General features: G+C 47.2%; 1 protein-coding gene across 4 annotated transcripts in view; it reads left to right on the top strand.

Annotated features, from left to right (window-relative positions):
- LOC138764351 (zinc finger and BTB domain-containing protein 7B-like) overlaps positions 1–25955 on the top strand; it is a 107786-nt gene that overhangs the window by 62 nt on the left and 81769 nt on the right. For 2 of the 4 annotated variants that reach the window (XM_069940153.1, XM_069940148.1), the window contains exon 2: positions 52–173. The gene's annotated coding sequence lies outside the window, so the exon portion shown is untranslated. Of the gene's footprint in view, positions 1–51; positions 174–19871; positions 20021–25955 lie in introns of all 4 variants that reach the window. The other 2 variants (XM_069940151.1, XM_069940150.1) reach the window with 2 other exon arrangements.

Genomic DNA, 25955 nt, shown 5'->3' with positions numbered 1-25955 from the left:
GAGGTGGTGGGGTGGTGCAGAAATTGGTCCAAATCTCTGTTTGCTTTCCAGCAGGTCGACTGAAAACGTGGGCTATGCCATAATCTTCAGAAGCCAGGCTTGTCGAGCTTGTGCTGCAGCTGAACCCAGAGGCTGGATAACCGCCAGTAATCCCCTGCCAAGAGCTTAACCCGGTAAGAGTACGTTTTGTTTTAGAGGGTGCTTCTTTTGATGTCTCAGCTTTTGAAGTTGTTGCCATCCCAGGCAGATGCCAACTTGCAATTCAGATTCCTGGTGCCTTGTATAAATTTTAAGGAAGGGTGTGTTTCAAATTTTTTTGAATATTCGCTGCCGTCATTGATCAAATTTGGAGTACTGTGTGCAGTTTTGGTCACCTAACTGCAGGCAAGATTATCAAAAAAGGTAAAGGTTCCATTGTTCTCACGTAACACTACATTTAGAATGTGATATTCATGAAATTCTATAACTTTTGTGCACTGTAAGGCAGACAAGAGAGTCGCCACTTTGTCCAGTTCCCCCTCACAGAAACCTACAGCCCCTGGTGTTCCCAGGCAGTCTCCCCTTCAAGTACTGACCAGACCTGAGCCTGTTTAGTTTCCGAGGTAGAAATAGTGCAGAGAGTATTTACTAGGATGTTGCCCGGACTTCAGGAACTGAGTAACAGGGAAAGGTTAAACAGGTTAGGACTTTATTCCCTGGAGTGTAGAAGAATGAGGGGAGATTTGATAGAGGTGTTTAAAACTATGAAAGGTATGGATCAATGTTTTCAACCTTTTTCTTTCCACTCACATATCACTTTAAGTAATCCCTAGGCCATGGGTGCTCTGTGATTAGTAAGGGATTACTTAAGGTGGAACGTGAGTGGAAAGAAAAAGTTTGAAAACCACTGGCCTAGATAGAGTACATGCAAGTAGGCATTTTCCACTGAGGTTAAGTGAGATTAGGGAGGAGATGGGTTAAGGGTGAAAGGGGAAAAGATTAGGGGGAACATAGGCTAACCCCACTTCTCTGGAAAGGCAAACCTCCTCCACACTGCCTCCAAAGTCAGTACATCCTTCCTCAAGTTAGGAAATGTTTCAACACTTTCTCGAGAAAATAGGAGCTTGCAGAGATATCTGCACTAGCTGGGAACCTGGGCTGCAGAATGGCAGGTGGAATTTAATGCGGGCAAGTGTGAGGTGTTGGATTTTGGGAGGACAAACTAAGGCAGGACATACACAGTAAATGGTCGGGCACTGAGGAGTGCTGTAAAACAGAGAGTTCTGGGAATACAGATATATGTGGTGTCCAGGTGGATAGGGTTGTTGAGAGAACTTTTGGCATATTGGCCTTCATAAATCAAAGTACCAAGTACAGGAGTTGGGATGTTGTGGGGAAGTTTTATAAGACATTGGTGAGATCAGACTTGGAGTATTGTGTGCAGTTTTGGTCACGAACTACAGGAAGGATATCAATAAGATTGAAAGAGGGCAGAGAAGGTTTACAAGGATGTCGCTAGGACTCAAGGAAATGAGTTACAGGGAAAGGTTAAATAGAATGAATTCTGGGTCTCGTTCATCTATCCAGGCATCTCAAAGTTGGGGTATGTGATTCCACAGCTGCCCCTGTTAGTGAGTTCCAGATATCAATCAACCATGTTGGAGAGGGTTCAAAGGTGGTTCACAAGGATCATTCCAGAAATGAAAAGGAGCGTTTGACAGCTGTTGTCCTGTATTCATTGAAATTTAGGAAACTGAGTTTTGGGGGGGGGGGGGGCGCGGGGTGAAATCTCATTGAAACATTACAAATATTGGAAGGCATGGACAGAGTAGACATAGAAAAGTCGCTTCCCGTGGTGGGAGAGTCTAAGACAAGAGGGCACAGTTTCAGGAAGGGTCGGACACTGAGGGATGCGGTAGAATAGAGGGATCTGGGAATACAGACATAATTCCCTGAAAGTGACGTCACATGGTTGTCAAGAGAGTGTTTGGCATATTGGCCTTCATAAATCAGAGTATCGAGTACAGGAGTAAAAACACAATGGTGGAGATGGTCAAACAAAAGTGTCCTTTATATAGCAAAGATTTTTAAAAAAAGGGAGAGCACAACAGCAAGCGAGGGGATCACTCTATCCATGATTCCCTCGTGCACTCATCCCTCCCCATCGATCATCCTCCTCCCACCTCTCTGCTCTGACACCTTCCCCTGCGTCCACACCTTGCGCCCACACCTCCTCCCTCACCACAGTCTGGGTCCCCAAACAGGTCTTTCAAGTGAAGCAACACTTTATCTGTGTATCTGCTGGACTGATCTCCTGCATCCGCTGCTCTCTTTGTAGCCTTCTCTACATCAGAGATTGGGAGATCGTCTCGCTGAGCACCTTAGTTCCGTCTGCACCAGTGACTGAGACCTCCCAGTAGCCGACCATTTCAGTTCTGTGTCTGTCCATGGCCTTATTTACTGTCCCACCAAGACCTCCTGTAAATCGGAGGAACAACACCTGATTTTCCCTCTGGGAACTCTCCAGCCGGATGGCGTTAACGTAGTCTTTTCTAGTTTCTGCTAACCTGGTCTCCTTTCTCCCTCCCTTCCCTCTGTATTTACAGAGCCATCCCTCCTCCCCCCCCTGCTCGTTTCTGTGCCCCCCTCCCTTCTCCACCTATTACCTCCTGCCTTTGTGACCAGGCCTTCCCCCTTTTAGTCGAATGCCTGCAGACATTCAAACAGGGCACTTGATGCAGCAAAGATCAAGATACATAACCATCATTTCTGGATCGAGCCCTTCATCAAGGTATGAGCAAAATGTAGGCAGGAGCCCCAACAAAATGGTGACGGGGGAGAGCACAGTCCCACAGGCAGGAGGCAACAGGCGGACAAGGGGGGGAGGACACAGCAGCAGACAGTGGGAGGGGGATACGGCCCTGCGAATGAAGAGGGAAGAGGGCGGAGAGCCGAGGAAAGCCTGCCGACATTTTTCCATACCTTGAAGGGCTCAAGCCCAAAACGTCAGTGATGTATTTTTGCCTTTGCTATATAAAGACCCGCTGAGTCTCTCCAGCTCTTGTGTTTTTACTTCAACCACGATGTCTCCAGACTTTTATACTGATGAGTACAGAAGTTGGGATGTCATGGTAAAGTTGTATAAGACATTGGGTGAAGCCAAATTTGGAGCATTGTGTGCAGTTTTGGCCACCGAACTACAGGAAAGAAATCAATAAGATTGGAAGAGTGCACAGATTTACTAGGATTTTGCTGGGACTTGAGTTACAGGGAAAGGTTTAATAGGTTAGGACTTAATTCCCTGAATAAAAAAAATTTAAGAGAACCTTAATGAAACATTTTGAAGGCCGAAAGGCACAGTCAGAGAAGATGAGAGGAGTTTTAATGGAGGTTTTCAAAATTACGAGGAGTATTAGATGGAGTAAATGCAAGCAGGTCAAAGGTTAAATGAATCAAATGAAAACTAGAGGGCATAAGTTAAGGGTGAAGGGTTAGGGAACATCAGGAGGCATTTCTTCATTCTATAGAGTGGAGTGAGCTACCAGCTGAAATGACGAATATAGGCTCAATTTTGCATTTGAATAGATCCTTGGATGGGAGTAGTATGGAGGGCTATGGTCTGGGTGCAGGTCAATGGGACGAGGCTGAGTAATTGGTCGGCACAGACTAGATGGGCTGAAGGGCCTGTTTCTGTGCTGTAGCATTCTGTAAGCAGTATTGGCAAATGATTTGTCAAGTTAAGTCAAATTTATTGTCATCTGATTGCACAAGTACAACCCAACAAAACAGGGTTCTCCAGTCCTCGGTGCAAAACATGTAGACATAAACCAGACAACACACATATAGACAAACAATACACATCCAGGGCACGTATTCATCTCTACAAATAAATAAATATTGTTTTGTGAATGTGAGAGTCTCGGAGGGTCATTGTGAGCAGTTCCTTTGGTCGTTCAGCGTCCTCACTGCCCGTGGGAAGAAGCTGTTTCTCAGCCTGGTAGTGCTGGCCCTGATCCTCCCGGATCTCTCCCCCGACGGGAGCAGCTGAAAGGTACTGGGTGGAAGGGGTCCTTAATGATTTTGCGCCCCCTCTTCAGACCACAATCTTGGTAGATCATGTCGATGGGGGATGGAGGGAGACTCTAGTGATCCTCTCTGCCACTCTTACGGTCCTGTGGGTTGACCCCGATCCATTCCTCTACCTCACTGTGATGCAGGACGCTCTCTATTGAGCTCCAGTAGAAGGTTGACATGATGGTGGCCGGTAGTCTTCTCTGGTAGTGAAGTCGCTGTTGCACCTTCCTGACAAGTTGAGTGTCCATGATAGGTCATTGGTGAAGTGAACTCCGAGGAACTTGGTGTTCTCCACTACAGAGTTGTTGATGTGTAGTGGAGGGTGGATTTCTCTTCATCCTCTCTCATTGATGTTTACCTGTTAATTAGAATGAAAACCATTGAGCTGTGCAGCACACAAACAGGCCCTATGGCCCATCGTTTGCATGCTGATCCTTCTGCCCATTTAAACTTCCCCCATTTGCTTTCCAACAAGGTGCTAGTGCTGGACATCCCTGACTAACAAATACAACTCATTTTTACAGTCCACGAGTGGAAAATACACAAAAGTCACTGGGTAGGATAACTAGACCTCTACAGTGTGGCAATGAGTGGTATCTAAAGCACGCAAGGTGCAAGAACACTGACTAAAAATGGGAAGAGTGGGAGGAAGTAAAAACACGATGCTGGAGAAACTCAGCAGGTCAAACAGTGCCCTTTATATAGCAGAAATAAAGAGACAGAACCAGCGTTTTGGGCTTGAGCCCTTCGTCAAGGTACGAGCACAATGTGGGCAGGTGCCCAAACAAAAGGGTGGATGGGGAGGGGCAAGGGGAGGAGCACAGTCCCACAGGCAGAAGGTAATAGGTGGATAAAGGAGAGAGGGCATAGAAGCAAAAGGGGGGGGGTGGAATGGAGAGGGAAGTGGGTGTGGAGCTGGAAGAAAGAGAGGGAGTAAACTAGTTGTGTGACCCCATAAATTCTGGGACTCGTTCATCTATCCAGGCATCTCTAAGTTGGGGTATCTGATCTCGCAGCTGCCTCTGGCAGTGAGCTCCAAATATCAACCATGTTGGAGAGGGTTCAAAGGTGATTCACTCGGGTGATTCTGGGAACGAAAGGTTTATCATACGAGAAGCTTTCGACAGTTCTTGGCCCGTATTCATTGGAATTTTGGAAAGTTGGGGGGGGATATCTCATTGAAACATTTTGAGTGTTAAAAGGCGTCGAGAGGTTGATCCCCATGATGGGAGAGTCTCGGACAAGAGGGCACAACTTCAGGATTGAAAGGTGTCCGCTTAGAGCAGGGATGCAGAGGAATCTCTTCAGCCCGAGGGCAGTGAATCTGTCGCCACAGGAGGCTGTGGAGGCTGGGTCATTGGGTGTCTTTAAGGCAGATTGGTGATGAGTCAGGGCATCAGAGGTTATAGGGAGAAGGTCGGGCAGTGGGGCTGAGTGGGGAAAATGGATAAGCTCATCATTAAATGGCAGGGCAGACTCGATGGGCTGAGTAGCCTATTTCTGCTCTTATGTCCTATGCTGTGTGTGGATGAAAATTTTAAAAAAAACAAGCCCTCTGATCCTTTTTAAAACTCTTTCCTGCCATTTTTAACTATGCCCTCTTGTTTTTGATATCCCGATCATAGGGTAAAGATTCTGGCTTTACCTTATCCATGCCTCTTGTAATTTGTATCTGTCAGCTCACCCCCCCCACCCCCCCCAGTCTCTCTCACTTCAGGAAAATAAAACCCAGCTCATTGAACCTCTGCTGCTGTCGGTCAGATTAGTGTTAGGACCAGCCACGCAGCCTTAATTCCAAAGACAGATGACCCAATTAAACTCACTAATCATCGCCTCTTTACTCTTGGGCCAATAATATCGAGGATGCTTACTAAAAGCGTGGCTGAGCTGATCACGCTCAATGTCCGATTTTAAAAAAACAATGTCCCCCTCCCCCCCTCCTGTTGAAGGGCGGAAGGTGAACTTGTCAGCCGTTTCTGTCTAACGAATGGGTGGATAAAGATCGAAGAGGACTGGAGTTGCGCAGGAGGCTCTGGACGCTGGCAACCTGTACTCAAACACAATCTGTTGGAAGGACTCAGCCGGTCGAGCGCCATTGGTGGGACAAGAAAGAAGGGTCAACAGTTCGGCCTGAAACTCTTCATCAGGATCAAGAGCTGTCGGATGTAGAAGGTACTTTGGTGAAGAGGAGAGAAGAAGGAACTGTGCCCTGGGCCTTTATTTCTCTGAGTCAACAAAACCAAAACTGGTGCATCATCATAGCTGCAATGTGAATAGCTTCCGAGGTTCCTACAACAGTGGAAAATATGTCTTATGAGGCAAGGTTAACAGGGCTAAGGCAACATGGTTAGCGTGATAGTAGTTCTCAACCTTTTTCTTTCCACTCACAAACCACTTTAAGTAATCCCTCTGCCATCAGTACTCTGTGATTAGTAAGGGATTGCTTAAGGTGGGATGTGAGTGGGAAGGGAAGGTTGAGAATCACTGCTCTAGACCCATTTGTTATTTTGCTTGAGAAAAATGGTCATTGGCCCATTTCCTTTAGAGTTCTGAAACCGTGCACATAACGAGTCAATGAGGGACGATTAAATCAGTGGCTTTCAAACCTTTTTCTTTCCACCCGCATCCCACCTTAAGCAATCCCTTACTCATCACAGAGCACCTATGGCATGGGGATTACTTACATGCTGGTATGATCATGTTCTGAAGTCAGTGAACAGCAGCCTGGTGTGAGGCTTCATTCATAAAGCTGTTCCATCTCCTGATCATTTCAGAGCTTTTATTCTCTTCTACCCTCCCCCTTGTATCCACCTCCCCCCTTTTAGCTTCTGCTCCTTCCCTGCCCCTCCCTCCTCTGCTCCCATGCAGAGATTCTCCAGCGTGCTTGTGAGTAGCACCTGACCCCAGTGTCCGCAGACTTTCTTGCTTAACTCCAGTGGGCTACTGGCGAGACTCAGCGAGTCAGTGAGCAACTGCGGGTAACAATGGTCAGTCAACCTCTCGGGTCTCGAGAAATGGGTCCTGACCTGTGGGTACTGCCCGGTGACCTGACAGATTCCCTCTAACACCTTGGTTCTCATAACTCGATGTAGATTTGCTGGAAGCCACTGGGTTGTTTCGGGTCCCTTCTCTTCACCCACTTCTGTTGCTCAAGGCACACTGACAGGAAAGAGAATGGCTGCTAGTTTCATCAACTTGTGCGTTGTTTAACTTGAGTAGCTTGGTGTGGGGGTGGGATGGAAGGGGGGGGAGCGCTGGCCAATTGAGAGCCTGCTGCACCTTCTGTCAACGCTGGCACAGAAGATAGAACACGGCACGGTTAACCCAACGCTGTTACAGCACCAGCCTTCCAGGTTCGAATTGGTTGCTGTCTGTAAGGAGTTTGTACGTTCTCCCCATGACCTGCATGCAATTTCCCCCAAGTGCTCTGGTTTCCTTACTCCCAAGCACTTTAAAATATGCCCCCTCATGTTCGCCATTTCAGCCACAGGGGTGGGGGGTGGGGGGTAGGAAAAGCCTTTGGCCATCCGCATGATCATTGTCTCTCATTGTCTTGTACATCTCTGTCAGCTCACCCCTCCTCCTCTGTCGCTCCAAGGAGAAAAATCCCAAGTTCATTCAACCAATCCTCAAGAGGCACGCTCTCCAATCCAGAAAGCGTCCTTGTGAATCTCCTCTGCCCCCTCTCTACAGCGTCCACATCCTTCCTGTAGTGAGGTGACCAAAACTGACCACAATATTTCCAAGTGGGGGTCTAAAAGCCAAGTAACATTAATCACTTTCTCACCGTACGAGAAGGGAGAGAAACCCAAATCAAAAAGACGTAAAAGTATCCCAGTAAATGGCACATCCAATGAGCTGGTGGGAACCAGGAACCTCAGCCGGGATCAGCTGAGCTCCGTTCTTGCGTTGACAATTTAAAAAAAAAACAGAACACAACCCATGGCACCATTTCATTGGGGGATTTCTCTCCCGAGTCCTGAAACTAACGGTGATCCTCACAGGAACTTGACAAAACGATCACCTGGCCATATCTCTGTTGTTGTCAGCAAGCAAACTGCCTACCATTAATTCTTGCCTAACAGCAAGCACCTGAAAAAGATTTAATTGGCTCCCAAGGGCTTTGGAGCAGTGCGGCGCTGCCGAAGTTCACTTTGCCGAGTGTACAAACAGCTGCCAACGTGAATTTGCAGCAGGTCCCTTCTTTCTGGAATCTGGAACTGATCTGAGCCGAGTGCAGGGCACAAGTGTGCTGTCCTTGCCGAGATTCCTCCTCGACGCCCCTCATCCCTCCTCCCTCACCATCCCTCCTTCCTCACTACCCTTCCCTCTTCATCACCCTTCCCTCCTCATTTCCCCCTCCCTCGCTGCCCACTCCCTCTGCCCCTCCCTCTTCATGCCCCTCCTCATCACCCCTCCAACCTCACCACACATCCCTCCTTACTGCCCCTCCCTCAGGGCTCCCTCACCACCGCTCCCTCTGTATTGACTTCCGGTCCGATGCTTTGCAGCTACCATCTCACACATGATGCAACTCGACAGGACACTCAGTGGTGCTTCTGTAAAATGTCGTCAAGTTGGTGGCTGCTAGTTTTGGCCTCCTCAACCTCCTTTGAAACTGTCAGCACTGCTGCGCCATCTAGACTTTTGAGGAGCTGTTGGAGGTCCAGTGTAGGTCGTCTGTTATATGCACACCAAGGAACTTTGTGCTCTCCGCTCTCTCCATGATGGAGTCGTTGATGTGTAATGCAGAGTGATGTAAATAAGGGGACCATTCCCCCTCCCCCCCCCCCCCGACCATGTATTGCTCCCAAGGAGTACACGTTCGAAGGCCAGTGAACAAGCAACTCGCCACAGAGTCTGCCCATGTATGACTTCAGGTTGATGGTCAGATAGTGGCCCCTGTTCAGGGTGTTTCAGTTCCTTCTGGTAGAATTTATGGTTCACCTGTAACGTTCAGAAAAATTTCCACTTTGCTAGACTTTAACCCGTTGCATGACAGGAAAGTCTATGGAAATTTTATCACATGAAACTGCACCCCATTTTAACCACACAATAAAGAAAGGCAGAAAATTAAGTAAATGCACTTTTTGTTAAGAAAAGGCCAAGGTGGAAATCCACGTGAACAAAACTGTCTTATCTTCTTATAAGTGTTAACCAAACCTGTTTCCACAGCTTGATAACAGGATCTTGCAGCCCAAAAACTCATGCCAGAGAATGATAGAATATTACAATGCAGAAACAGGCCCTTTGGCCTCTCTTGTCTGTGCTGAACTATTATTCCTCCTCGTCCCACTGCACCCCTGCAATCTATGTTCCTGTCCAAATTCTCCTTAAATGTTAAAATCGACATTAAAACCATCCAAATGCAGCAGATCCTCATTTAACGTTAATGTAAAAACACAAATGCTGGAGGAACCCAGTAGCTCAAGCAGTGTCCTTTATCTAGCAAAAGTAAAAAATACAGAACTGACGTTTCGGGCTTGAGCCCTTCATCAAGGATTCTAACCCAGTTTGCTGTCGCTGTAATATTGTTGTGCTAACCGTGTCGCTGTCAACAGATACTGCTTGACCTGTTGAGTTCATATTTATTGTCAGAGAACACGCATGACATCACATACAGCCCCGAGATTCCTTTATCCTGCGGGCCAGGCAGAATGATCACTTAACTGGTAGTGCAAAAAAAATCTGTACCCAATATATACATGTAAAGAACTGTAAACAGATAACAAATATAAAAACAAACTGACTGTGCAATACAGAAAGAATTTTAAAAAATCAATAAAGTGCAAAGGTCATGAATCCCTGGTTGAGTTTGTCATTGAGTCTTATGGTGGAGGGGGACCAGCTATTCCTGAACCTGGTGGGTGCGAGGCTTGAGGCATCGATACCTCTTTCATGCCGGCAGCAGCGAGAACATAGCGTGTGCCGGGTGGGGTGGATCCTCGATGATCGCTGCTGCTCTCCCGATGGCAGCGTTCCCCGTAGATGTTCTTGATGGTGGGGGGGGGGTGGGGGGGTTTGTCTGTGATGTTCTGGGCTGCGTGCGCTCTCTTTGGGACAATTTCCCTCGCAATGCTTATAGACACGCACGGTTGCTTTCCGTCACTGTGCTTCTGACGTGTCCTACGTTTCCCTTAGCCGTGGCTACCCCCCTCTGTGACTGTTGGCAGGGCTGGTTTCATTTCCTGCCTGTTCCATCACCTCCTACACAGAGGAAAGACGGAGTTCCCCTTGTCCTTGTCCTCCATCCCATCAGCCTACGTATTTGACAGATCAACAGCGAAATTTCCACCACCTTCAACGTGATTATTTTTTTAGACACGCTGCATGGTAACATGCCCCTCCAGCCCATGAGCCCCTGCCCCCCAAAGAGATCAATTAACCTATATTGAGGAATGTTGGTCGGCTCTTGGACTGTACTCATTGGGGTACAGAAGGATGGGGAGGAGGAACTGCATAGAGGCATTTTGAATGCTTGATAGGCCTAGACCGAGTAGATGTGGCAAAGATATTTCCCATGGTAGGGGATTTTGGGTCAAGAGGGCACAACTTCAGGATAAAAAGGTGTCAATTTAAAGCAGAGACACGGAAAAATTTCTTTAGCCAGAGGGTCGTGAGTCTGTGGAACTTGTTACCACGGGCAGCTTGGGGAAGAGAGGTTGTTGGGTATATTTAAGGCAGAGATTGATGGGCATTTCTTTTGCTTTTCTTACTGTAAGGGGCGCTGGGCAATGCTCATGGTGGCTCTTTGTCAAGACCCTCATTTTTAATGTATTTTTACATTTCAATATCATGAGAAACATACAAGACCCACCTGGAATATGTAGACAATATCAACACAGATGATACAGTGCTAATAGCAAAGAATTACTATCTACCATCAACACAGAGAGTGAAAGACTTGGCCTAACTTCAAACCAAAAGGAACTTGAAGTGATGTTAATAGGAAAGAAACCTGATATTCCAACTTATGGAATTGTATTGGGAAGTGAAATTCTGAAACAAGTTTGCAACTTTGAGCATCTTGTATCTTGGGGAACATCTGATGGCAAATGAGAAACAGACGAAAAAGCAGGACTAGCAACGGCAAGACCAGCATTCAGAGAAATGAGAAATGAACAAGAAGATAAGCAACTGACACCCACCTTGGAACTCTCTCAGCTGCTACATTCTTCCTGTGTTGATGTATGTGAGTCATGGACCATCACAAATGCAATGGAAAAAAAGAATCAACAGCCCCTTTCACACTTGCATCCCACTAAATCGGCTGTTCAGTGTCCCGGATAGGAATGGGGCTTTGGCTTTTCGCACTTGACAGCTCCCAACTGGGACGCTGAATGCATTCACACTCGCAAGGAGCCATCCCCAGGGTTAGGACTTTTCCACCTTCTAATCAGTGACGTCAGGAAGCATCGAGCAATGGTGTCTCTGCCCTAAATCCTAAATCGTTGGCCCATTTCCTTTGGAGTTGTGAAACCATGCACATAATGAGTCAATGAGGGATGATTAAAACACTGGTTTTCAGCCTTTTTCTTTCCACCCATGTCCCGCTTTAAGTAATCCCTCTGCCATTGGTGCTCTGTGATTAGAAAGGGTTCGGTTAAGGTGGGATGTGGAAGGGAAGGTTGAGAATCGCTGCCCAATTGTTACTGAAATATTTTGTTGGAGAAAAATTGTCGTTGGCTCTTTTCCTGTGGAGTTCTGAAACCGTGCACATAACGAGTCCATGAGGGATGATTAAAACAACGGTTTTCCAACCTTTTTTTCCCCACCCACATCCCACCTTAAGCAATCCCTTACTAATCACAGAGTACCTGATGGCATCGAGATGACTTAAAAGTGGGATGTGAGTGGAAAGAAAAAGGTTGAGAGCCACTGGTTTAATCGTCCCTCATGGACTCGTTATGTGCACGGTTTCAGAACTCCACAGGAAATGGGCCAATGACAAATTTTCTCCAGCAAAATATTTCAATAACAATTGGGTCTAGAGCAGTGATTCTCAACCTTCCCATCCCACCCACATTAAGCAATCCTTTACTAATCACAGCCTTTGGGATGACTTAAAGTGGGATGTGAGTAGAAAGAAAAAGGTTGAGAACCACTGCTCAATGGTTCTCACCCTATTTTTTCCCACTCACATTCCACCTTAAGTAATCCTTTACTAACCACAGAGCACCTAGCATAGGGATTGCTGTAGGGAAACAAATGGTTGAGAACCACTGGCCTAATCTTACAGTGAAACCTGGCACAATCACACCAGCCCTCACCGTGTGAAATCAGATCAGGGTTTACGTTTGTAATCTGAGTCCACAGATCAAAATACAAACTTTGGTTTACTGAGAAGGAGCTGAGTTTTTATGTTTTCAGGAGTCCGTGGTTTTGTTCGGTATGTGACCTCGTGTTGGCAGATGCTGTTTCCGTGAAAGGAGTGGGTCTATCTCAAACCTGCTTGGTTAGGTGCATTCCTATCACCCTTCACCAGCCTCTTACAGGGTTGAAAAATACATCACTTCAGTGCGTCTGCCAGTGGATTCCAGGTGAATTGTCATTTCATTTACTTTGATGAAATGCTTTGAGAGCTTGCTCCTGGCCAGAATTAACAGGTTCCAAAGCAAAGAACTGGACCCACTGCAATTCGCCGATCGTCACAATTGCTCTGCAGCAGGCATAATATCACTGGCTCTCCACTCGGCTCTGGATCACCTTGAAAACAGCAATTCCTACATATGGCTGCTCCGCCTCAACTACAGCTTGGCCTTCGGCACCATTATTCCCGCAGTGCTGGTCAACAAGCTCCAAACCATTTCACTTCTGCGTCTCACTCACGTGGCCTTATGCACTGCTCCCTCCAAGGCCACCCGCAAATTGGAGGAATAACACCTGATTGGCTGTGTGGGCACTCTCTAGCCAAATGGCATTAAGTTGGGTAGTGGGGCTGACTGTGTTGAGGACACTAGGAGGGTGCAGAGTGATTTGGACAAGTTAGGCGAGTGGGCCAAGACATGGCAGAGGCAATATAATGTGGGTAAATGCGAGGTTATCCACTTTGGAGGTAAGAACAGGAAGGAGGATTATTATTTAAATGGTATCTGTTTAGGAAAAGGGGAGATGCAGCGAAACTTGGGTGTTGCTGTGCATCAGTCATTGAAAGTGGGCATGCAGGTGCAGTAGGTGATAAGGAGGGTGAATGGTATGTTGGCGTTCATAGCGAGAGGATTTGAGTCCAGGAGTATGGAGATCCTGCTACAGCTGTACAGGGCCTTGGTGAGACCACACCTGGAGTATTGTGGGCAGTTTTGGTCTCCTTATCTGAGGAAGGACATCCTCGCCATGGAGGGGGTGCAGAGAAGGTTCACTAGACTGATACTGGGGATGGAGGGGCTCGCATATGAAGAAAGGTTGGATAGACTAGACTTGTATTCTCTGGAATTTAGAAGATTGGGGGGGGGGGATCTTATAGAAACATATAAAATACTTAAGGGTTTAGACAGACGAGGTGCAGGTAGGTTGTTTCCAATGGTGGGAAAACCAGAAACAGGGGTCACAGTTTAAGGGGGAAGGTTTTTTAGGACTGAGATGAGGAAAAATTTCTTCTCCCAGAGGGTGGTGGATCTGTGGAATTCTTTGCCACAGGAAGTAGTTGAGGCCGGTTATTTAAGAGTAGGTTAGATTTAGCCCTTGGGGCTAAGGGGATCAGGGGGTATGGGAACCGGGTACTGATCAGCCATGATCATATTGAATGGGCTTGAAGGGCCAATTTCCTACTCCTGCACCTATTTTCTATGTTTTCTATCAACTTTTCCAGTTCCTGCTAACCTGCTCTCCTCTTCCTCCACCTCCCCTTCCCCTTTCCAGTTCTCCTCCCTCCCTTCCCTTAGCCATCCCTCCTCCCCTTGATCTCTGCTATCCCCTACCTCCCTTCTCCACCTTTCATCTCCTGCCTTTGCGACCACCTCTCTATTTCCCCCCCCCCACTCTTTTATTCAGACACCTGCCAACATTTTCCCATATCGTGGTGAAGGGCTCAAACCCAAAATGTGGGTTATGTATTTTTACCTTTGCAATATAAAGGACACTGCTTGAGCTGCTGGGTTCCTCCAGCTTTGTGTGTTTTTAATCCAAACCCTGAGCTTCTGCATCAGAATGAATTGGAAACAACGCCTCCTCCTCATTGATCCATGCTTTGCCCGCTGCTCCCCTCACTATAAACCCATGACTCTGTGCCTCAGCGCAATTCAAATACTGCCTACAAATTCGTCGATGACACTGCGGTTGTCGGCAGAATCACAAACTGCAACAAGGAAGTGGAGAGGAGGGAGATAGATCAGCTCGTTGAGTGGAGTCACACCAACAACCTTGCGCTCAACGTTAGCGAGACCAAGGAGATTATTGTAGCCTTCAGGAGGAAGTCAGGGGAACACGACCCAGTCCTCATCGTGAGGGCTCAGTAGTGAACTTCAAATTCCTGGGTGTCAACATCCCGGAGAATCTGTCCTGGGGCCTCCACGTCAATGCAATTGTGAAGAAAGTTCGCCAGCGGCTATACTTTGCGAGGCGATTCGGTACGTCGCCGAAGACCCACGCAAGCTACAGGTGTATCACGGAGAGCACTCTGGCCGGTTGCGTCACTGTCTGGTATGGAGCTGCCAACGCTCAGGACAAGAAAAAAAACTCCAGAGGGTTGTTAACTCGGCCTGCGACATTATGGTCATCACTTCATTGAGAACATCTTAAGAAAGCGGCCTCTATCCTCAAGAGCTCTCACCTCCCAGGCCCTGCCCTCTTCACTCTGCTACCATTGAAGAAAAGGTACAGGAACCTGAAGACGCGCACTCAGCAGCACAAGGACAGCTTCTTCCCTGCTGCCATCAGATTCCTGAATGAACAATGAACCACAGACACTGCCTCACTTTCACTTTTTCTTGCACTATTTTTTATTTAGATTGTAAGATGGTTTATATAACTATTTGGTCTGTGATGCTGCCACAAAACAATGAATTTTGTGTATGTTTATGACAATAAATTCTGATTCTAATAAAACATACAATATTGCATGAAATTTGCTTTAGTCTACCGATGACAGATTGGCGGACAGCAGAAATTGCCCAGCACCTGTTGCAGTCAGTGAAAGAGAAGCAAATGAAAGTCCCCACCCCTCCAGAGTCGCTGAGTGCCCATGGATTCGCCTCCAGCTATCCCGCAGCCTCCACACACGCACAGACTCCAGTCCAAGCCATCAGCAACCCGAGCTTCAGATCCAAACCCTCGACGTGATCAGGAAGCCTCCAGCACCCTCGGCAATCTCTCGTGACCCACTCCTGATACCTGGCACCCCCTTTCAGCTGGACTCGAGCAGTCCGCAGCCTGGTGTGAATCCTTAGACTGTAGATGGCACAACACTGTGGGTCGTAGGGCCTGTACTGTGCTGTTGAAGTTCCCTTTAAACCTTTTTCCCCTTCACCCTTAACCCATGTCCTCTAGTTCTTGTCTCACCCAACCTCAGTGGAAAAAGCCTGGTTTCATTTGTGTGTGCATGTAACAGCCTGCAGTGCACTGCTTGGCCTCCATGGTCTTGTGTAGCCCTGAGAAGGAAGTGAAAGGCCCTGGAGAAGCCCAAATCTTTCTTTCCAAGCAGGCAAAGCCAGTGATCTTTCTCTGCACAACATGGTTGCACAGGTGCCAGTGAAATCAGGAACTAGCAAAATCTGTTTTTAGTGGTGGATAGAAAGGGGAAAGTGGGTTAAAACCTCAATAAAACTTCCTGATCTTTAGTCAGGGATCTGGGAGATATGACTGTCAAGTTTATTGTCATCTCAGAATTTATTGTCATGAACCAGTCATGAAATTTTGGTGTTTTTTGGCAGCATCATAAGGCAAGCATGCATATTATGACCATCTTATGACAGTACTACAAAATATAAAATTAATAGTGCATGAAAAGTAAAGCAGTGTCTTTGGTTCATTGCTTATTCAGGAATCTGATGGCAGTGGGGAAGAAGCTGTCCTTGTGCTTGTCTTTAGGCTCCGATGGTAGCTAATTGGGTGGTGGGGGTCTTTGAGGATAGAGGCTACTTTTTTCTTAAGACACTGGCTCATGTCGATGTCCTCGATGGAGTGAAGTCTGGGTGCTTGTGATGTTGCAGGCGGAGTTAACGACCCTCTGGAGCTATTCTTGTCCTGAGAGTTGGTGCCTCCATACCAGGCAGAGATGCAACCAGCCAGAATGCTCTCCATGGTACGCCTGTAGAAGTTTACGAGAGTGTTTGGTGCCGTACCGAATCTCCTCAGACATCTCACAGAATATAGCCTTCTTTGTGATGGCATCAATGCGGAGGCCCCAGGACAGATCCTCGGAGATGTTGACACCCAGGAATTTGAGATTCTCTACTGAGCCTTCGATGGGTCGGGTTCTCCTGACCTCCTTCTGAAGTCTACATTCATCTCCTTGGTTTTGCTGATGTTGAGTGCAAGGTTGTTGCGGTTACGCCGTTCAACGAGCTGATTTCTCTCCCTCCTGTCCGCTTCCTCATTGGCGTTTGTGATTCTGCCAACAACTGTGGTGTTCTTGGCAGGCTTGAAGATGGCATTGGAATTGTGCCTGGCCACACAGACATGGGTGTGTAATGAGTAGAGCCGTGGACTAAGCATGCATCGTGGTGCTCATCGAAGTGTACACCCAGTCTCCCCGATATAAAAGGAGATGCAGGATGGGACACAGGAGAGAGAATTGACTGGGGAAGGGGAGTCATTTGAGGCTCTGGATGCAGAACTGGGAGACCGAGGGAAAAGGCAATAGAGAGAGAGGTGAAGGAAAGGAGACGGGGGAATAAGATGGAGGGGGTAGGGTGGTAAGTAGGCTGAGCCTGCAGCTCTCAAGCTCTCAAATCACCTGCTCCACATCCCCAACTGAAAACGGATTCTGGCTTCAAATGATGACCAGGGACTGCAGTGAGGGTGTCAAGTGGCAGTTCATGCAAGCAGCTTTTCCCTGGTTAATAATTAACACTGGAGAAGAAAGGTGTCTATTTTTTAAAAATTCACTGCCATACCCTTTGCAAATGTTTTGCAATCAGAGAATTTATTCTGTAGGGCATTCAGAAGTCACAATAAAGAAATGAAAGTTGCAAAGGGTAAACAGGAAACTGGTCCATTCGACATTCATACTTCACAGCAAACCTCCTCTGTACCCCACCTCATTTCGAGTCTCGCGAAATATATCTGGTCATAGTAATTCAGCACGGATACAGGCTACGGGAATGACTCGTCCACTTCAGTGTCTGCCTGGGCAACACCTATTTGCCTGAATTTACTCCTTATCCTTCTATGTCGCACAGGTCCCTTTTATTCTTCATGTAATAAAACTTTTTAAAAAATGATATATTTCACATTTTGTCTGCAAAGAAAGAGTTGCCATGAGCTTTGGGCTCAATCGGAGAAAGAGAGCCCCCCCCGAGTCACTGATTCGTCTCTAGCACTCCCACAGCCCCCATTGCCACACAGAGTCCAGCCCAAACCACTGGCAACCCAAGCTCCAGATCCAAGCCTCCGACATGACCAGGAAGCCTCCAGCGCCCGAGACCCCTTCAGGAGCCCATCTTGCCCTCAGCGCCTGGTTCCGATCCCTGGTGGCCACGAGGCCTGGTCCCTTCCTCTCCACCAACATGGAAAATAATGTCTCTTAAATGGTAAAACTACACCCGCCTCTGCCAGTTACAGCCTGTTCCACTGCAGGGGGTGCAGACCACACCAGGTGACACCAAAATGACGGTCTATAAAATTTTTGTTCAGTGTTTCAACAGAAATGCATTATTTTTTATAAAAATATCTCTGTTGTTAGTTATAACAACAAAAACATGTTTCATCAGCCCAGCTTGATGTATCAGTATACCTACGAAGCTAAAACACGATGCTCATTTACCTTTTGAACCTTCTAATGCACTCCGGTCAGAGCTGCCGTTATCATCCAATGACAACAATGCTTCAAATCATGTGGTTTCGTCTGCACGCGAAAACAAGCAAGTGCTATTGTTTTTGTTGCTGCTGGTGTTTTTAATTGTCAAATTTTCTGATGTCTTAGCTACAATATTGTGGTCATTAGTATTTGTGCTTTAAGAGTAACATTAGTACAAAAATCATTACTAAGGATTCTGTCTGGTATGGGAGGAGGTCCATGGGGGGGGGGGGTTGGGGTGACACCATGAGTTACTGCACCAGGTGACACCAACACTAGAGATGCCACTGTGCCCCCCCCCCCCACCCTCTTGCATGGAAAAATCGAAAGGTTTCTTTTAAATCTTTGCCCCCTCACCTTCACTCTTTCACTTTCAACTCCCCTGCCTTGGGATAAAAGGCTGACCATTCCCCTAAAGAATTTTTCACTAGAACTTTTCACCGTGTCTTGGAATTTACGGTCTTCTATTATTAACTCAGTTACTAATCTTCACATTGATCTTCTCGAGGTTCTACCGGGTTAGCTCTCCAACGGGGTGGAAGAAGGGCAGCACGGTTAGTGTGACAGCGCCAGTGACGGGCGTTCAAATCTGGCGCTTGCCTGGAAGGAGTTTGTGCGTTCTCCCTGTGTCTGCATGGGTTTCCTCCGGCTTCCTCCCACCCTCCCCCCAAAACAAAAGAGATACGGGGATTGTAGGTTAATGGGTGGCATGGGCCTGTGGGCTGGAAGGGCCTGTTGCTGTGCTGTGTGTCTAAAATTTTAAAAGAAAATTTCAAAATATATTTATCAGGCATCAAAAACAACTTTGTACACGTTATATGGTGCTTCTGTCTTCTTTTTAACTTAAACTCCAACACACATATTCACAAATGATTCACAGGCACCACACTCCCTGACCACCTTGGCACCCTTGCCGACAGTATCATCAGTATATTAGCCATTGCACTGGTACAACCGTCTCACTGTCAGTCTTTTACTCTGAGAGCACTCAGAGGAAAAAAAAAACACTTAAAGGGTTGCCGTTTATGGACAGATTTTCTGGTGGACTCTCTTCATGTCCACGGCATTTGATTTTCTCCAGTTTAACAAAAAAACTGATATCCTTAGTCCATTGTGTAATAGAAGGACTCCTCTCAGGCTTATTCCTTGAAGGAGGGCTCCGGCCTCCTATGGAAGCTGAAAAGTTTGGCTGAGTTTCTCCGACATTTACAGTAAGATCGGGCGCTTGGCTAATTAATGCCTTCTGCCGAGAATTTAGGGAGTTGTTGGAGATTCTGCCAAAGCTCTTGTATTTTGGGGCACTGCGGTGACAAAGGGGAGCTGTCACACCGATTGCATTCATCCTCTATTTCAGGATAAATGGCTGACAGTCTAGATTTGGAAACGTGAACCCTTTGCACCTTGAATCGAATGACTCCCAACTGGATGCAGGAGGCGGTAGAACAAATTCTCTCAATAGATTCTCACCACAGGTTCTCCTCAACTTTCTAATTCTTGCTCAAATTCTGTCTTTATTTTGGAAAGTCAGTGACTTTTAATTAACAGAATAGAGCTATATAAAAATTTTTTTTTTTTAAAAATCCCCAAACCGCATGAAGACGTAACGGTGCAATAACGGAAGGCTTGGATCAAGGAGCTAAATGCTTTTGAATTGGGAATCTTGGCGACCATGTTGAGACATTGGATGATGAAGCACAGGGCAATGCAGACATCCCCCTTTCCCCACCCACTCTCTGTTCCGCTGTGGCTTAGCTCACTCATTTACCTCATCTCCTGTGGGTTCTCTTTGGCCCACGGAATTCCTTTCAGCTTTCAAACTCCCGTTTATACTGATCCTGTTCTATTTTGTCCTCATTCCCAACAGCTTCTGTTTCCAGCCCCTCTCCACTTCCCCCTCACCAGACCCCAGCCCTTACCAACACATCGGAATCGATTTGTCGCAGCCAACTAACCTGTCCAGTGGGACATTGGGTTGGACAAGGTAACCCTTTCAGGAGAAGGTGCAAACTGCAGGTACCCGCGCGCACACATACACAAACACACATCCACACACACACTCACATAAACACACACATGCGCAAACTCACACAAATATAGACACACACGCCCATACACACATGCACTTGCACCCGCACGCATACATACGCAGGCACACATCCACACACACTCGCATGCATATGCACACACATCCACCCACACATTCACATGCGCAAACTCACACACATACACACACAGCCACACTCACGCCCACACACACTCACGCCCACACACACACGCGCGCACACTCTCATGAAATGTGTTGCTTTGCAGTAGCATCGCTGGTGCAAATATTGCTGTAAATTACATTTAAAACTCAATAAATTAGTGCAAAAATAGGAGGAAGCGAGGTGGTGTCTGTGGTTCATTGACCATTCAGAAATCTGACGGCGGAGAGGAAAAAGCTGGGTCAGGGGATTAGAGGCAGCAGCACTACCTGCTGCATTAGGCCCTATTCCTCTACCACCCCCCCCCCAGCAGTCCCAGAAATATCAAACAAATTAAAATTCCCCTCCCCTCCGCCCACTTCCCCCGGCATTGAACGTGCCTCTTGCCCTGTTTATGAAGAGAGAGAAAGCTCGTTCCTCTGACCTCAGGCTCTCTGGATTCAGCAAATGGAGGTTATTTCGAAGGCTGTGAGAATTATTGATTCACTCCGCATGCAAAACGTAGATGTCAGCAGGGATTCTCCCTCCATTTTTTTAAGCAAAGATTCGAATGAATAACGCAAATGTGTGTTCTGTAAAGGTCACTTGTGCTTATTCCCTTGTTGAGCGTTTGATTTCTGAATGTACCCAGGACTATTTTAATGCATCAGCTCATGTTTCGATCACAGAACGTCGGCATCTATGGCACAAGTGTAGGCCCTTCGGCCCACAGTGTTGTGCCCACCCAATAACCAACTCTGATAACGGCCTGGAATTTCCCCACTGCATAACCCTCTATTTTTATCAGTTCCATGTACCTATCTAATAGTTTCTTAAAGTACCAGCTTTCACCACTGTTGCCAGCATCACATTCCATGCACCTAGCCCTCTCTGTGTGAAGAACTTTCCCTGTACTTACTCCCTAGCACCATAAAACGATGCCCCCTCGTGTTAGCCATTTCAGCCCTGGGGAAAAAGCTTCTGCCATCCATAGAACATTACAGCACAGAAAACAGGCCTTTCAACCCTTCTAGTTTGTGCCGAACAATTACTCGGCCTCACCTCACTGACCTGCACCCAGACCAAATACCCCTAAATCCTTCCCATCCATGTGCCTGTCCAAATTTTTCTTAAATGTTAAAATTGAGCCGCTTTCACCACTTTAGATGGCAGCTCATTCCACACTCCCACCGCTCTCTGTGTGAAGAAATTCCCCTCCCCCTTCAACTTCTCCCCTTTCACCTAACCCTTAGGTGAAAAAGCCTGTTTGAATTTACTCAATCCCAGTGGTTCTCAAACCTATTCTTTCCACCCACATCCCACTTTAAGTGTTCCCCATGCCATAGGGATTGCCTAAGGTGGGATGTGGATGGAAACCACTGTTATAATCGTCCCTCATTGACTCGTTATGTGCACGGTTTCAGAACTCCAAAAGGAATGGGCCAATAACAGTTTTTCTCAAGCAAAATATTTCCGTAATAATTGGGTCTAGAGCAGTGATTCTCAACCTTCCCTTCCCACTCACAATCCCTTACTAATCACAGATTTCCATAGGGATTACTTAAAGTGGGATGTGAGTGGAAAGAAAAACTGCTCTATCCATACACCTCATAACTTTGTATATCTTAAACAAATCTCCCCTCATTCTTCTACGCTCCAAGGAATAAAGTCCTCACCTGTTTAAACTTTCCCTGTAACTCAGTTCCTGAAATCCTGGTGACATCCTAGTAAATTTTCTCTGCACCCTTTTAATCTTATTGATATCCTTCCTGTAGTTTGGTGACCAAAACTGCACACAATACTCCACATGTGGTCTCACTAATGTCTTGAACAACTTTACCATAACATCCCAACTCCTGCGCTCACCACTTTGGTTTATGAAGGCCAAAGTATCTAAACTCTTTGCAGGACTCTATCTACCTGTGGCACCACTTTCAGGGAATTATGTACAGGCGCTCCCCCACCTACGATGGCCCAATACGATTTTTTGAAGTTACGATGATTTGAATCTCTACTTTCAAAATTCCGAATTCTGATCTGTTCCTGCATTTGCGATATGCGATTCATTACTCTCTCGCGTTGCTGGGCAAAGGCAGCATTAGGCAAGTGTTTCATACAGCATGGTCTCTCGTGATGCTGTCTCAACCACGCCTGGCGTGCTTTCAGCTGTGTACGTGAATTTCAGTGCTTATTTCAGTGTGGAATAAAGGTATTCAAAATGTAACTACAAAAAAAAGCTAGGTGCAGTATTCTTTATCGACTTACGATGGGTTTGCCGGAACATAATCCCATCGTAAGTTGAAGGTCACCTTTATCTGTATTCTCTTATCACTCCTCAGTGCCCTATATACTGAGTATATACACGATCAATGCTTTTCATCATCTTGACAGCCTCTGTCGAGTCACCCTTCATTCTCCATGGAGAAAGAACCAAGTTCACTCAATCTTACCCTCAGATTCCATGCTCACCCATCCAGGCAGCATCCTTGTAAATCTCCTCTACAGCTTCCAACATCCTTCCTGTGGTGGCACAAGGTCATTCCAATGCCCCTGAGTGACGAGCGTTTTGCAGCCCATCACATATTCTACCGACAAAGATTTAGTTCTCACATTTTACCTTCTCAACCCCCACAACTTCCATGCTCAAGGCAATATCATTGCTTGCCGCTGTCAAATCTGGCACAAAGCGTGCCCTCAAAAAGGGTGTTGGCACAGCAATTCATTGCTCCAATTCCCAAACATGCTGGAGAAACTCAGCAGGTCACGCAGCATCAACAGGAAGTAAAGGGGACCCAAGGTTTTGGGTCTGGGCTCTTCATCAAGGCAGGCAGCAGGTGGGGGAGGAGGAGGAGATGAGGGAGGAAGGGGTGGAGAGGAGAGGGGCGAGGAAGTGGCAGAGGAGGAGGGGAGGGAGGAAGGGGCAGGAGAGGAGAGGAGGGAGAAAGGGGAAGGAGGAGGGAGAAACTCAGCAGGTCACGTAGCATCAACAGGAAGTAAAGGGGACCCAAGGTTTTGGGTCTGGACTCTACATCAAGGCATGTGTAAAAAGCAGGCAGGCAGCAGGTGGGGGAGGAGGAGGAGATGAGGGAGGAAGGGGCAGGTGGAGGAGAGGAGGGAGAAAGGGGAAGGAGGAGGGAGAAAGGGGGAGGGGAGGAGAGGAGGGAGGAAGGGGCAAGCACATAGATACATGTTGGAGGGCAGAAAAGAAAAAAAATTGGAGATGGGGAGAGTATAGTTCTCTGATAGCAGAGGAAAGGGAATGGGATGGGGAGCTGAGGGATTGGGTGAGAGAGAAACTCAGGAAGAAGGTTTTGCGGCAAATTGGTAATCCATGGATATGCATCCAGCTCTTTTCATGAGTTGTTTGGTTCAGCAGAGCTGATGGTCCTTCCCTTTCACTTCTACAGTGCAAATTAGGGCAAGGAATGTTGGTCCAGAGTTTCTGTTGTCGATGAAAAGGGAACATTTTTTTTTTGTTTTAAATTAAATTTAGACATACAGCACAGTATCAGGCCCTTTCAGTCCATGAGCCCGTGCCGCCCAATTAAACGCAATTGACCGACAACTCCCGGTACATTTTTATGGGTCTTTCTTTGCTACCAAATGCCTCAAACACACAAAACCCGATCCCCAGCGAGGACCTGTCTTGTTCAGGCAGGTGTTTAGCCACAGATGGGCTGATGTCGGCCCCCGACTTTAGAGGAAACATGAGGGGGGACTTCTTTACTCAGAAAGTAAATGGTGGGTGAGTGGAACGAGCTTCCAGATTAAGTGGTGGAGATAGGCTCGATATTAGCCTTTAAGGAGAAGTTGGATATGTATATGGATGGGAAAAGAATGGAGGGTTATGGGTTGAGTGTAGGTTAGTGGGAGTAAATGTTTGGCATGGATAAGAAGGGCTTTTCTATGCTGTAATTGTTACATGGTTAATATGAGAGTCTTGGAGGGTCAATGTGAGCGGTTCCTTTGGTTGTTCAGTGTTTTCGCTGCCTGTGGGAAGAAGCTGTTCCTCAGCCTGGTGGTGCTGGCTCTGATCCTCCTGGATCTCTTCCCTGACAGGAGCAGCTGAAACCTTGATGGTGGTGGGTTGGGAGGCTCCTTTTTGCCACTCTTATGGTCCTGTGAAGTGGATTGACCTCCGATCCATTTCTCTGCAGCAACCCGTACTACATGGTGATGCAATCGGCCAGGATGCTCTAGATTGAGCTCCTGTAGAAGGTCGACATGATGGTGGCCGGTAGCCTTACCCACCTCAGTCTTCACAGAAAGTGCAGTTGCTATTGTGCCTTTCTGACAAATGAGGAGATGTGTGTCCACAAATGAACTCCAAGGAACTTGGTGCTCTCCACTCTCTCCACTACTCGGAGAGAGTGGAGGGTGGTCGTTCCTAGTCCTCCTGAAGTCCATGAGCCTCCGGTTGTCACTCTCGCACCATGTCACAAAATTCCCCACCTCTTCCCTGTAGTGCGACTCATCGTTGTTGCTGACAAGGCCAACAACTGTCGTGTCGTCTGCAAATTTGATGACGCTGTTGGAGCTGGATCTGGTGATGCAGTCGTGGGCCAGTAACGTGAACAGGAGCGGCCAGTGCTCGGCATGAGGGTACTTGACGTTCTGCTACCGACCCGGTTAGACTGTCGTCTTCCCGTTAGGAAGTCCAGACTCCAGTTACAGAGAGGGATATTAGGTCCCAGCGAGGACAGCTTCTCCACCAGCCTCTAGGGAATTATTTTATTAAACGTTGAGCTGAAGTCAAATAGCAGAGGCCTGGTGTATGAGACTGAGGTATGAGCTATATTAAAATCGGAATCAGACTTATTGTCATGAGCGTGTCACAAAATTTGTTTTGCGGCAAAACGTAATTGTACTGAATGTGATGCAAAATTACGATAAATAACAATTGCGTAAATACAAGATTTAAAAAATAAACAACTCAGGCAAAACAAAAGAGAAAAAGTGTGGTTCATTGTCCGTTCAGAAATCTGACGGCGGAGGGGAAGAAACTGTTTTTGTAGCATTGACTGTGTATCTTCAGGCTTCCCTCCCTTCTTCCTGATGAGAAGAGGGCATGGCCTGGGTGGTGAGGGTCCCTGATGATAGAACCTGCTCTCTTGAGAAGTCTCCTCTTAAAGATGCCCTTCATGGAGTGAAGACTGATGGCTATGATGTTGCAGGCCGAGTTTGCAACCCTCTGTCCCATGCATTGGCATATCCACTCCAGACAGTAGGCATTTAACAAACTGGGGTTGCTTGAGACCCGTGTATTCTACTTGTGTTCTGGGCCCCTGTAGCCCCTAACACACTGGACCCTAAATTGTCCAGTTGAACGGCAACTGGGCAATTTAAAGACGCTCCTGCCCCTTTGGTGACTCAGTGAGTGATGTGTCACACATCATCGCGTTGCCAGAGACCCTGCAGGGAAATCCCCTGTACCCCGTGTTGGCCTCCAAAAGGAATCAGGACAGGGGCGCTGTTGGGTCTGGTGTGAGCGCGGAGTCTGAATGCTGTCGGGGCTAGGGGAGAGACGCAGTCAGGGTCGGGGGGAGCGGAGTGAGCCAGCGGGGAGTGGGGTGGGCTGATAGGGGAGTGGAGTGGGCTGGCGGAGAATGGAGTTAGGGCAGGCTCAATGACCGTTCTTCTTACCCATAATCCCCCATGATGCTGGAACCGCTCTGGCATTCCAACGGTGGGAGGGGATTATGGATAAGGAAGATAGCCATTGCATGCAAACACTGACGTCATTTTCTACCTGGGCACCCACAATT

The sequence above is a fragment of the Narcine bancroftii genome, chromosome 5 (assembly GCF_036971445.1).
Source record: "Narcine bancroftii isolate sNarBan1 chromosome 5, sNarBan1.hap1, whole genome shotgun sequence".
Classification (NCBI taxonomy): domain Eukaryota; kingdom Metazoa; phylum Chordata; class Chondrichthyes; order Torpediniformes; family Narcinidae; genus Narcine; species Narcine bancroftii.
Note: the sequence above shows the minus strand (reverse complement) of the source record. Positions and strands in the feature narration are given on the sequence as shown.